Here is a 14,561-nt window from a genome sequence, read left to right on the forward strand (position 1 = left end):
ATGAGTAGCTGTGTGTGTGTGTGTGTGTGTGTGTGTGTGTGTGTGTGTGTGTGTGTGTGTGTGTGTGTGTGTGTGTGTGTGCGCACGTGTGCAAATGCATTGTGTGGTATTTTGGTTGACCGGTGTCTTGCTGAGGATTGTTTTCTCTGTCTTATGCCTTCATTTGCTGGTATAGTCTGTGTTTTTGATGTAATTTTAAAGAAGACAGGATAAAGAGGATATATGAGAATAAATGAAAGATATCAGGGCAGAACTGACACATAGATATTTGGTTGTATGGGCCTGTAGTGTCTCTGGCTCCAGCAATTTTTAGTAAGCCGAAGTAGATCTCAATTGAAAATTAAACACATAATGGACCACTTTAGCTCTTTTTTTTTTTTGTAACCCTGTAAACCAAGGTTTCTGAGTGGACCACCCTGTATGCCCCATTTCCTTGCTTATATGAAAACAACAGCAGAAATCATTCATCAATGACAAAAAGAGGCTGTCGTTTAAATCTATGTGCTGGACTTTTGTGAGGACTAACAACTATGTTTTAAATGCCCAATGGACAGCTTTATATACAAGACTTGTTTAATGAAGTTGATGAATTCATTTTGTTGTTTTGAACAAGCACAGGGAGATGGGATGTGCACGTCTTTACTATCTAAAAGAATTTTGATTAACTTACCTAAACACTATTGCCATTCCTCCCTGATGCTCTGTAAACATGGAAGTATGACACATAGCTGAAACACAGCTTACACAAGTGTTCAATGTTATATTTCACTTTTATTTTTATTTATTCTCGAGACACCTACCTGTCATGACCTGTCTGCATGTAGCATGCCTATCTGTCCAACAATTAGCATTTGCAGTGAGTTATAGGAGCACTAGGTGTACTAGCCTGACTGCTAGCTATGTTCTCCTGCACTCCGCTCACTCAATTTGAAAGTTTCATTTGCAAAGCCGAGGGAATGTCAAGTATCTTGATTCCTAATTCACTGTGCGATACTGGCCATACTGTTGTGCAGAATGTTCTCACCATCAGCCAAGTGCTTATCTGCTCTACTTGTGGCTTGGGGTACTGCTATGTAGTAATTTAAGTTTAGCTTCAGATTTCTTATGATGCCACTTTTTGAGTAAAGAGAACAGATATATGAGGAGCTTTTGTTGACTCTTTCAATTACAGCAAGGTCTGAGAATTTTTTTGTTTTTATTAATTTGAAATGTCCTGGGTGTTTCTTTATTATAGGAAATGATAGTAGTTTGAATTATAAGGTGACTTATTCATTATGGATTATTAATTGAAATGAATGAGAAAAAATGTCATCTTAAATCTAATGTAACTAACAAACAATAACTTCATCGTTTCTGATTTCCTAGACATGATACATCTTTCTATATGACCTATAGTTCTGTAACTATCATTACCCAATTGGCTGATATGATTAGAAAAACTCCAACCTGGATCTACTCATATACCCAGGTCCTTAAATGAAAATACAGTTTCAATCACTGTGTGCTGTATTAAATATTCATATTTCAATTTATGTCTCCCAAATGTCATATGCTTAGTTTTTGATGTATTTATCAGCGTATTACTCTCCTGTTCCCAAATGGTCAATTTAGTCAAGTTATTTTGCAGACATGCCCTATCTGTAACACATGTAATCAGTTACCCAGTTTCAAGTCATCTGTATACAGACTGTAGAACATCTCAGATGGAAAAGTTAGGTCTGAAAGATACAATCTAAACAAGTAGAGGCCTAGGGCAGAGCCCTGTGGGACACCCTGACTGTAATCAAGGATTTCACCTGTCCAGTTGGTGCGTGATACTTGCCATGTTCTATTTGTAAGCCATGAGGCTATCCATGTATATTGATACCTAGTTGTTTTAATTTATTGATTAGTGTTTTCTATATGACCCTGTCAAATGCTGAAGTAAAAACTATATAAATTACATCACAGCACAATTTCTCATTCATAGCTGTTATTATCTATTTTCAACAGATGCATGCTGATATATTGTTTCAAGTTCCAGACTATCCAGTTCTGACAATAACTTATCCAACATTACCTTCTCCATTATTTTTCCACAACATGAAAGTAGACTTAAGGGTCTATATGACTATGGGTTTGTCCTACTCAGCTTTCCCTTAAAGACAGGTTTAATAAGCACATGTCTGCTATCCTGAGGCATCTCCCCATATTTATATGACTTAATAGATATAATGGCACTGTAAGTTCTTGTTGAAGTGTTCTCAGGTCATTTTTACTAATTCCATTTCCTCCCTGTGCTTTGTTTGGATCCAGTTTGTGCATCTCTTTTTCAATATAATCTAATTTGATTCTAGTATCTGGGGTTACCTGGATGCTACTAGGACAGATTATCACCCCCTTTGTGGAGCCAAACTGTTTTGCATAAGATTTTGTAAATATATCTATAATCTGCTGTGCCTGAGAATATATTTTAGAATCTGCACACAGTTTATCAATTTGTATGTCTTTACTCCTTCCACATCTAATATAGCTATAAAAAATGTTTCCTATTATAGGTTCATAGGTTTATACTAGGCTATCTGCCCTAAGGCATTTATAAGCCTAGCCCAAATTTTTGTGGCTTACGCCACCCCTTATATGAAAAAATACTGTGCCCATTAGTTTGTTGTGCCTCTGTCCAGCAGTGACACAGAGATGATTCCTGGGGTAAACCTACAATCTCCCATCCACAGGTCAAGATTTCTCTTGAACAGAGCCAGCGAGGTGCTCTGCTTCACATGGACCGGGATTTTATTCCACAGCATAGGGAGTCTCTGAGTGATAAATCTATCCCTCCAGCACGTCCTATTTATATCCATGCTAAGGTTTAAGTCGCTTGCTCTAGTGGTTTTGGTGGATTTGGATTTTTGAGGTGGAGCATGTCCATTAATTCCGGGTTGGACATGGCCTTGTATGTCAGGCACATGTCACCTCTGAGCAGACGGTATGCAACTGAATAGAGCTGGAGTTTCTTCAATCTGGCAGCATATGACAGATTTTGGAGTCCCTTTATCCTTTTGGTGAGGAACTTTTGGGGTCTCTCCAATTGCTGCAGATGTCGGGTGAGATACATCCCGAATGGGGCATTGTACTTGATCATTGGTCTGATAAGTGAAGAGTACAGGGAACAATGACCTCACTAGATCTGGATGTGAATCCCTTCATGATCAGGTGGGCAATGTAGAAGGTCTTTCTAACCACTTTAGCAACGTGAGTGTCAAAAGAAAGGCCACTGTCAACCTGGGTCCCCAGGTCCCTGATAACCTCTTCTGTGCTTAGTGGATTGCCACCTATATGGTAGCTTGGGGTTACCTTGTTTTTCCTGAAGGGTATGACTATACATTTTTGGCATTTAACTTCAGGCCATGGCTCTGGCACCAGCTATCTGTTTCCGTGAGTCCCTTCTGAAGGATATCCGTGTCCGATGCACTTTCCACTATGGCTCCCAGTTTGCAGTCGTCTGCAAACTTTGTCAGCCAAAGTCCTCCCATGTTGGCCTGTACTTCTGAGAAGTAGATGCCGAACAATAGGGGGCCAAGGACCGAGTCCTGTGGGACACCACTTGTGACCGGCTTGGAGTCTGACATAGCGCCAGCAACTCTAACCCTATTATGCTCAATATCTTTATATAAATTTTCCTCAAAATGTTCTTGATCTTATTTATCTTCACGTTTATGTTCATCTTGTTTGTTTATGTTTGTTTACACTATGTTTAATTTGCTTGGCCAGTTTGTTTATTTCATTTTTCAAAGTTGTAGTTTGACCTCTCTTCCATTTCTTATATTTTTTGTCTGTTATCTTAATTAGGTATCTTGTTCTTATGGAAATATATCTCCTTGATGTTGTATGCCTAGATCCTGATGTTAAACTTGTTTTTTTTTTTTTTTGCACTCAGTTTCTGTTTTAACAGTTTCCACATTTCATCTGTAGTTTTTTCCACTGAACACAACATTGCATTTAGTTTTACATACTGACTGCTTTACTTCCATATAATCTGTAATTAATCTCCTGTGCATTGGTTTAGATTTCAGTTTATCAGAATTATCTAGCCATAAAATTAACCTGTATAACCCCATGATCACTGTACATCAATGGTGGTAAAATGTGCCTTGGAGTAACAGTAATTTCTTCAAGAACACAAAGAATGTCTAGTATGTTCTGTTCCCAGTAGGTTTTTTACAATCTGAAGAAATTGCTGTTCCTGAACATATGTTGTGAATAATTTCCTTACTAATGTTATTGAATTAATATTATTCCAATGTGTTTCTGGTAAATTTAACTCCCCAGCTAATATTATTCTTCCCTCCTGTGTTTCATGCAAGAAATGTATGAATTACTCTAGGTCAGCAGCACTTGGTGGTCACTACACTCCAACATTTGTTATATGTTCCAGGGTTGTCTTTATTGTCACAGTTACACAGTCTATAGTACTGGTATTATTACTGAACATGCAATAATCACAGGTCTTATAACTATCTTTAATCCCTATCATAACACCTCCAGCTAATTTTATGTTAGAATGTCTGTTACAGTAAATGCATTTAAACCCTGACAGAACTGGTTTACAGTCATTGTTCTTTAACCATGTTTAACAAACAACAACATTAATCTTGTAAAAATGTAGCAGATTTTCCAATAATACAACTTTATTTTAAATGCTCCTAGCATTAACAACCATCCGAGATGCATCACATGTTGCTAACTGTGAACTGTTAAATTTTTGACGTGGCAAAAATCCTGCCTAGTGTTTGTCAAATATTGCAAAATATCTGCTGCAAAAATTCTCTTCCCTGATCTTGATAAATGCACACCATCCTGTCTGAACACGTGTGCCCCAAGCTAGGCTTGGATGCTCTAGACATTTCAGTTTTTTAAAAATGGACATTTTTTTTACATGTAGGTATTTACCCAAAAAATCTTTTCACGGTGACATGATTTGTGAAAAATATGTCCTAACACCAGTACAAGCTATACTATCTAATAGGTCTGTATGTTCCCTACTTGCAGTTTGAGAGTCCTTGTGGTTGAGATAATTTATATTGACATGAATAAAACTTATCTGTACTTCCTTTCATTAAGGTATTCCAAAGCTTGTCTCACATCTTCTGTTCTTGTTTCTGGCAAGCATGACACTAGCCGATGTTCATTATCATCTCTGTAAATATACATATCATTTCCTCTAATAACTGAATCTCCAAATACAAGAATATCTTTGCTGGCCAGCTCTGAAGAATCTCTAGCTTCTAATACAGTAATATCTGCTCTATCAATTGTTACAACGGACAGATCTTCATCACTATTAGTCTCACTAATCCCACTGTTTTCATTGTGAATTTTCATCAAGCTGGTATTATAAATCCACAGCTTCAGCCATCTAGTCAGCATCTGTCTTTATCTTCTTTTTTCTTACAGTAATGTTCTTCAGTCCTTCCATGTTCAGTTTTGATTTCTTCCTTTTCAGCTGCCCCTTGCCTCTTTTTTCTACTGTCTCTTTTGGAAAAAATCATGCCTTTTTCTGTAGACTGAAGGTTTTCTGATAGAAAAATGTTATCATTCCCTGTAATGTGTGTGTTGTACAAGAAAGCAGCATCCTTTTTAGTATGTATTCTCTTTACTTTACAGACATTTATCAGTTTCTTTTTCTTCCTTGTTATTTGTTGTGAATGTCTTCCTTTCTTTCTTTTTTTGTTTCCTTCTAAACAAACTGGATCCTCAGATTACTGAATACTTGCATCCAGAATTTCAAAGTTGTCAGGGGTATCATCTTGTTTAATAGGGGTTGAATGATCTTTACAGACAATAGACACATCCTTTCCTTAATGTGTTCTATTTGTTCTTTGCCTAGCATTATTTATCCCATCAGTCCAGTCATTAATATATGTAACAACAGTTCTACAAAGCGTGCCAATTGCACAAGTGCAGTTGTCATCAGTAAGTCTGTTTACTTCTAATAATGGTAAGCAAATCATCCAACTTTTGGCACGAGGAACACAGATCACCAGTGTTGTCACGTGTTACCTTTAAATATGCATAGCATTTATTACACTGTTCAAAATGTTTGTACTTTAGCAAATTGTTAATGGCATACTCATTTAAGGAATCCATATTCAGCTTTAAATGAATAAAAATTATAAAAGAAAAGACTAATCAAAATTATTAACCACAGGACTCAAAGAGAACTTAAATCAAATTCTATGAGAAAAATCATATGAGCAATATACAACTAAATATACAGTAAAGTTGATGTGCTGATTGTACAAGTCACAGTTGCCCATCTTTTTAACAGTAAAGATCAATGAATCACAAACCAAGATAGGAGTGTTTAGATAAGCTTTCACCAAGTCTCCTCTTTCCTTCCTTCTGATTTCTGACCTTTTCTCTGGATATAATTATGTTCTCATGCAGTATCTTTCTCCTCCTTGTTGACATTATTTCAGTGTTCTCCTTCCTTTTCTTAGTTTTATTTATTTTATTTTCCTCAGGGTGTTGGCATTATTTATTTTTGGATCCCATGGTTGTGTGGCTGTTGCTCCTGTCCATTTGTTGGCAATTCCAGATTTTACTCCTCTGATTATGTCTAGTATCATTTCCCTTATCTTCTTTCCAATTTTTTCTGGTGTGTCTTCCTAGTCCTAAAAGGTATAGTTCCTCCCTGTTTTAGAATGTTCTTCCCCATATCTTTCCCCATTCTTCTACCTCCTTCTCCCATATATTTTTTGTCTATTCACACTCGCAGATCATATGTATAATTCCTGCCATTCCTGGGCCAAATATCTAACTTGTCACCCTTTCCATCTTGTTTATGTTTATTTCTTTAGGATATCAGATACCACCTATGTAGTATTCTCATCTGTATAGCCCATCTCCTGTTTAGGATTTTTTTGTTTTAGCCAGCCTCCATATCTCTTCCCATCTCTTATTTGTGGCAGTCCACCCTTCTTTCTTTTCCCAGCTATCACTAAGCCTCTGTCTTTCTTCTTCTTCTTCTTCTTCTTCTTCTTCTTCTCTGTCTTGCCCAATGTCTTTGTAAATAAGTCCACTTCTCCCTTTCTATCCCATCCATTTTTACCCATTTTTCTTTCTTTTTACCTGTTTCCTAACTTTTTCTCCTATTTTTCTTAATATTCTTCCAATCTGATTTTTCCCACCACCTCCTTTTACTCTTTTTCAGACTTTTCCATACTTTTTCATGTTCTTTTACTTTAATCATTGTTCTCCCTACTTCTTGGTCTTCCTCTGGATTTGCCAAAGTTTTCCTAGCCCTGTTCTGCCATGATTCTTTTTTCTCCTTCCAATCCTTCTTTCACCCACTCCTCTCTCCAAACCTATAATATTCTCTAGCATTCCTTTTTGTCCTATTTGGTTTAGTATTAGTTGGGTTTCCCTTTGTAATTTCTCCTATTTTTTCTTTACTTTCTCTCCCTTCTGTATTTTTCTCCAGGCCAGTTTTTTTGCCTAGTTTCTTTTCTTGATATCCTTAACCATTGGTTTATGGTGTAGGCTTTAGCATATCTGTCAAAATCTGGCATTCTCTACTCTTATTTGCTCGTGCTTGTTCTTAGCCTTCCTTTATTGTTCCTTGCCTCTCTCCCTTCCCATATGGATTTGTTGCAGTGGCTTTGAATGCTTTTGATTATCCCCTCCTATGACTTATGGGATATGTCTTAGCAACCTATTTGGGGGTTTATCATCATTTTCACTGCATTCACCATGCCTGTTAAGGGTGTAATACTACCCCACCACTTCCTCAGTGGTTCTTCTGTTTCACTCTCAAACATCTTGTATTTTTTTTCTCTCATCAAACTTGCAGTCTCCCATGCCTTTAATCCTAGGTATTTTGCTTCTGGCCTCATTGGTATGTTGTGACAACAACTCCATTGTTGTAACTCCATGATCTGTGCTTGCTTCTAGTTTTAGTCTCACTGTTTTTGTTAGGTTACACTTGAGCACTGCCTCTTGGTTGAAGGCTTCAAAATTTTTGCATAACTGCCTACTGCTCTCTTTATAGCTTCTGCTAGTAGGATGCAGTTTTCTCTGAATAAGGGGAACTTAGCCATTCCCCCCTTTACAATTCTAGTTCTTGTAGTGCCTCTTTTACCTCACTCACCAGAACTTCCATCACTAGGATTGAAAGGCTTGAGAATGGTGGGCATCCCTGTCTTGTGTCCCTTTAGATAAAGGTCCTTTGTGTGTATCCCCCATTTACTCTTACTTCTGCTGATGGGTATCTATACATTTCTTTCATTCAGTTCTTGAATGGTTCCCTCAGTCCTCATTCTTTCAGAATGTGGAGCATAACATCCTATTTTAATGGGCCAGATGCATTTTTGACATCAAACAGTATTCTTCCTGCTATTGTTTCCCTTATTCTTCCTGCTGATTCATGAAGCTGAGCACCTCCCACTGAGATTCTCCTTTTTATAAAACCAGCCTACTCATTCTTCATGTATTTAGGAAGGAGTTTCTTGATTCTTTTAGCTAAAATGTTCCCATCTGCGTTTCTTAGGTATATTGGCCAGAGAGCCCCACATCACTTATTTCACCTTTTTCTTTGGGTATCAAGATTATTCTTGCTTCTTGCATCCTCCCCGGTACCATGCAAGAAGCAAGATTATTACTGGGGAGGATACCCTCTTCTCTACCCATGTTGTATACCCTTGTTAGTTTCTCTTCTATTTCTATGCTTACTAGTTTGTAGAATTCAACTAGGTGTCCTTGCTGTCCTAGTTCTTTTCCTTCTCTTATTTTTTTATTGCTAGTCTAACTTCTAATCTTGCTATCAGCCAATCTAGTAAATCCTTTTTTCCCTTGGAGATCTTCTCTCCTTTCCAGTTCATTGTTGTGGGCATTTTCAGGTAAATATTTTCTTTATAAATCATTATTTCCTCCTTCTTTTCTTCTTACTCCTTAACTATCTGCCCAGCTCTTGTTCTAAGCTGGGTGATCCCTCTTTCTTCTCTTTTTGATTTAAATATCCATGCAAAAGCTTTTGTTGCATTCCCCACTTGCAGCCACCAGAATTATTTTCCTTTGGCTATGTTTTGATATATATGATTTATAAGCTTTCTGTGTTGCCTTTGATCCCAAGTTCTTCTTGCTCTTTCTCTTGTTTTCTTTCTTCCTTATCCATCTCCCTTTGTACTTGTCTTAGATCCTGCTCCTACTTTCTTAGGTTGTCCTCTCTGCTTTTATTGTATTTCCCTGCCTCATGCATTATGCATCACCACTTTTATCCCATCACACCACTGTTTTTTCATCTCTAGTTTGTTTCCCTGGTTTTATGTATGATTCTCCTCACCCCTTCCGTAAGTTTTCTCTGCTGGTCTTATGTTCTCCACTTTGAGGCAACACATTTCCATTGCCATTGTGGCATCCTTCCTCTTCCTGTTTCTATCTCCATTAGTGCTGGATCATAGTTGGAGATATACCTGTCTAGTATTTTTATTTTCACTACATTTTTTGCACCCTGTGCCATTAACCAGTGTAGCCTGCATCCCTAATCTATTTGCATGCTGGTAAAAGTGAATTATTTTTCTTTCTCATGACTGTCTCTCTCAATATGTCAATCCACCTGGCATTATTCATTTCTTTGATTAAGTCCTTTTGTTTGTTTGCATTGTATTTCTTCTCCCTCTTCCTGTCCAGATCTAGATTTATTGTTACAAGCGTCATGGCTAAGATGGCAACCTGCTAACAGCACAAAGTCTTAGCTCTCTTAGCTCTGCTTTATTTTCTTTTTTCTGACAGAATTTTATCATACAAACTTAACAAAAAACTTATTCTTATGCATTTCAAGTCTTTTAAACAAACTTGGACAACTATTTGAAAGAAAAATCAAGTCCTTATTTTTTTTTGTTTGATTTTTTTCCTGTCAGAGGTTTTATTGACTGTTGTGACAGAATGATCCTCTTGAACGTGAACTCTCAGGACAACTCAGTGAAAAGGGAACTGCAGTTTATAATGGACAGTACCCAGGAGCTTTCTATTAAATATGATAAACTTGAGATCAAAATGGACAATATAAAAGAAGATTCTCAGAAACAAACAGAAATGTTAAAAGAGATCATAAAATGACAATTTATTCAAATCTCAGCAATAGAAGAAACATTAAATGACCTAGATAGCAGAATGGCAGAGAGTGAGAATCATACAGAATTCCTATTAAAACAAAATACTTTGCTTATGGAAATACTAGAGGGCCTAAAAAGTAGATCTAGAACAATTTCCTTTCTTTCTTTCTTTATTGATTGACATTTGGTGACTGGAAAAGTCTGACTGGGTCAAAAACCCATTTTCAGTGGAGGCCTGGGGAGAAAAGCTCCGCAGTATTTAATATTATCTTAACAAGTTATAAATATTACATTTATATTAAGAAAATGCATATGTAAAAGAAAATGTGAAGAGATTGCAAACTTAATTTGTACAAGTTATAATGGAGGTGTTGACATTGCACTTACAGTTAGAATTGTGATTTGTTAACAAAATATGAATGAAAGATATATGCAAATAGTACATTTATTGTAAGATTATAAGCAGATTCAAGAATAGGTAATGTAATAAACATGGGTTAGAGAAGAAAGTAAGAATTTGATGGGTGTTTGAGAGAGGAGTTAAGAAATAAGTCAGTGGAAAAGCAGGAAAAAAGGGTGTGTGAGGCATTTTTGAGTTAGGAGGTGATGGATAGTAGTAAGGGATAGAAGTTTGTAGGAAATAGTTAAGGTGAGTGGGCAAAGAAAGTGATGGGGTATGGGTGGATGATGTATTAAAAGTATAGAAGGGGGATAGCAATGGGAGGTTTAGAGGGAGTGGTGTGGGTTATATTTTTGCTTGAGAGCATGGGCAGGTGTCTCAGTTAAGTAGGTGGTTTTTAAGTATAGTCTTGAATTTCTTAGGGTTATATATACTGGCAATATGTTCTGGTAAAGCATTCCATAGTTTAGTTGCAGCATAGTAATAAAGACACTGGCTGGCACTTTTATTGGGTTTGTATACATTTATTAGTTGTTTGTCTAGTGAACGGAGAGTTCTGGTAGGAGTGTAATTGTGCAGTATAGATTTTAGAGTGGGACAGGCCTCTGGTTTATATATCATCTTATGCACAATAGTTAATTGCAAATATTCAAGATGGTGTGGGAATTCAGGCCAGGTGAGCTCTGTCAGAGCTTTGCAAGTCTGGGAGTGGTATAAGCCTGTGAAAAATTGGGTGATGTAGCAGGACTGAAGTTTATTTTTTAGAGACAAGTGCAGGTTGGTGAAAATAGGAGCGCTGTATAATAGAAAGGGGATCTCGTAGGTGTTGGCTAGGATTCTTTTGGTAGAGGGATCCATAAAGTTTTTGTGTCTGTAGAGACTCCCAAGTTTGAAGTGAGTTTTTTTGATAATGTTTTGTATGTGCTGCTCAAATGTGAGTTTACTGTCTATGTTAATATCTAATAGTTTTGCATGTGTTACTACTTCAATCTTTGTTTAGGAAAAAAAATTTAAATCCTGATGAGAGCATTTTGGGAGTACAAAATAGATGTTTTGTTTTGTTGGGATTAAGCAGTAACTGTGCTTCATTTAGCCAAGATTCTATTGAGGTAAAGGGATTTTATGTTTTTTGCAGGAGATCTGGTATGTGTTTAGATGAGGAGATGATGGTGGAATCATCGTTTTGGGTTACTGTGCTTTGCAGAGAGGCAGTGTGGAGGTTATTGATAAAGATGTTGAACAGGAGGTGTCCAAGTATGGATCCTTGTTGGACTCCTGTTTTGTTAGTCTGATACTGTGATAGGTAACCTTGACACATAACACATTGTTGCCTATTGTTTAGATAGCTATTAGACCAAGGGATGCAAACATCCCGGTGAAGAGAGTTGCAGTAGAAGTTTGTCATGTGATACTGTGTCAGAGGCCTTTGACAAATCTAGTAGCATTACAGAGGTTAACTGTTTGGAGTCCCTGGCTTTGTTTACAATATCAATAAAGGAGATGAGGACAGTTGTTGTGTTGTGTGCAGGGCTAGAGCTATGCTGGGTGGTGTAAGAAGGTTATTATGAATAAGGTTATTTAGCAGTTGCAAGTGTACACACTTTTTGAGTAGTTTTCATAGAGGGGATAATATAGAGATGGGTCTGTATTTGGTTAGTTCATTAGTTTTACCTTCTTTGTAAAGAGGGGTTATTATAGATTGTTTCCAAAGGATTGGAACTTGGGATTCACTAATGGATCAATTTATTAGTATGCTGACAGGATAAGCAATAGATTCAGCAGCAAGTTTTAAGTATTCTGATCGAAGGTTATCTGAGGAGTTTGAGAAGGAATTTATGTATTAATGTAGTGGATACAGGTTATAGAGTGAATGGGGGTTTGAGTAATAGGTGTTGATGTGTTTTTATTAAATGAGGGAGGGGGTGATGATGTCTTTGGTGGCTATAGTGTTAGAGCCTGTAACTAATTTAGCTATGCTCTCTATAAAATGGGTATTGAACATATTAGCTACTTCAGCTAGTATTTTGTCTGTGGTTGTTGATGAATTTTGTGTGGACCCCAGGTTAAGAAGTGATGACATGGTTTTCCAAAAATTTTGTAGATTGGTTTTGTGGTTGGCTAATTGTTGTGTAAATATTTTTTTTATCAGAATTTATGAATTTTTCTGCTTTGTTTCTTACGTGCCTATAGATCTGAAGATGTGTATCATTTTTAATTTTTTTTTGCCAATCTTTCCAGGCTTTGTCTTTGGTTTGAAGTATTTGTTTAGTGGATTTATTTAGTCAGGGTGCATGGTTCACTTTTGTTCTTTTTGTCTGGAGAGGGGCTAAGTTGTTAAGTGTATCTATAAATAGCATGCTGAAGTAGCTGGCAGCATTCTCTAGAGGCAGTGTTTTTAGTATGGACCAATTAAATGATTTTAATATACTGTTAAAGAGGTCTTCAGTAAAGTTTGTCAGGTTTCTAGATGTTTTGTAGGTGTGTGTTTTGGGCTTTTGGAGGGTGGTTCTAAAAGTGTATGCAGGTAGGTGGTCAGTTAGGAAATTGGAAAGTGTATTGGAATTAGAGTACTTGCTGGGCTTAGAGACAATTCATTCATGGGTAGAGCCAAGGTTAGCATTATTTTGTACTCTAGTGGGGGTGATGATGAGTCGTGTAAAGCCATACAGGTTAATACTATTTGCTGGTGAGGGAGTGGATAGGTTTTGCCACTTGGTTTTGACATCTCCCATGATTACTGTTTCACTGGAGATGTTTTCAGATATCCATGAAATAATATCTTCAAGTATAGGAATGTTTGGCCTGGGGGTATGTAAACTACTGTGATACAAAGTTGTTTGGCATTATTTATCTTTAATGATGCAATGAGCAGTTCAGCATTACTAAATGTGGGAAATGGTTTGGAGAGGGGTATAATCATGTAAGTACTGGCATAATGTAAGGCTACCCCTCCAACTTTTTATTAATTCTATCACTTCTTAGTATGTTAAATCCTGGTGGCAGAATTTCAGTGTCTTTTAATGTGTGGTTTTAACCAGGTTTCAGTAATAGTTAGTATATCAGGGGTGTATTCTGCTAGCTGGGAATGACATTTGGTTAATTTATTGCAAATGCTATGAGCATTTAGAGTGGCTATTAGATTTTTTGAGAGAGGAGAATGAGGGTAGTAGAAGTCATGAGTTGATCCAGGATTGGGGTGGATGTCACCACAGTGAGTTAGTTTGAGAAGATGAGATGTGAAGTGGGTTCTGTGGAGGAAGATAGCATTTTTCACTTTGAAAAGTGTAGGATGTTTAGCTCAATTAGGCTAGTTTATATTTGTGAAATGCTATTTGCATGTTTTTCATAGGGATTTAGAAGAATGGGAGACTTTGGGGTTAATTAGATTTGTGAGTGTTTGAGGGAAGAGTTATGTGTTAATAGTATTAGAACTACATTCGTCAATATGATAAAGCTAGTGATAGTTGTGACATTTTTGTGTTTAAGATAAAACTAATAAAGAAGGAATGAAGTTACGGGTATAAGGAAATACTGAGTAGAGTGAGGGTGTGTGAGATGAGGGATATGTAGCTATTATCTAACTGATTAATCCTGTAAGAGTTGTGAATATTATGGGGAGTAATTCTAATTGTAAAATTTGAGATGGGTTGGGAATGGTTGCAGAGTAAATAGGGGAGAAGCTTTTGAGTGTATAAATGTAATTGAAGTAGGGCTGGGTGGGAGTGGAGTGAGCATGGGCATAGCGAGGATGAATTGAGTGGGATGGCCCGGGTGGAGTATGGTGCCAGAAACAATCAGTTATGTAGATTGCAGTACAGAAAGTAAGAAGATAGCCCATAGGGAGACTTCTAAGAATAGGAAAAAAACAAGCTATGGAGAGGTGTCTGTTTTAATCTAAGTAAAAATAGAAGAGGTAAAAAAGGAGAGAAAGGCACCGATAGAAGTGAATAAAAAAGGAGGAGAAAGGAAGAGAGAATGGTTGGTGCTGCTTGGCTTCTGAGTTGTGGGGGGACCATTAGATATGGACAGAGTTGAACTAATGTCTAGTGGTAAAATAGGATAGAAATACT

The sequence above is a fragment of the Protopterus annectens genome, chromosome 16.part0 (assembly GCF_019279795.1).
Source record: "Protopterus annectens isolate FY-2018-M chromosome 16.part0, PAN1.0, whole genome shotgun sequence".
In the NCBI taxonomy this organism is placed as follows: Eukaryota; Metazoa; Chordata; order Ceratodontiformes; family Protopteridae; genus Protopterus; species Protopterus annectens.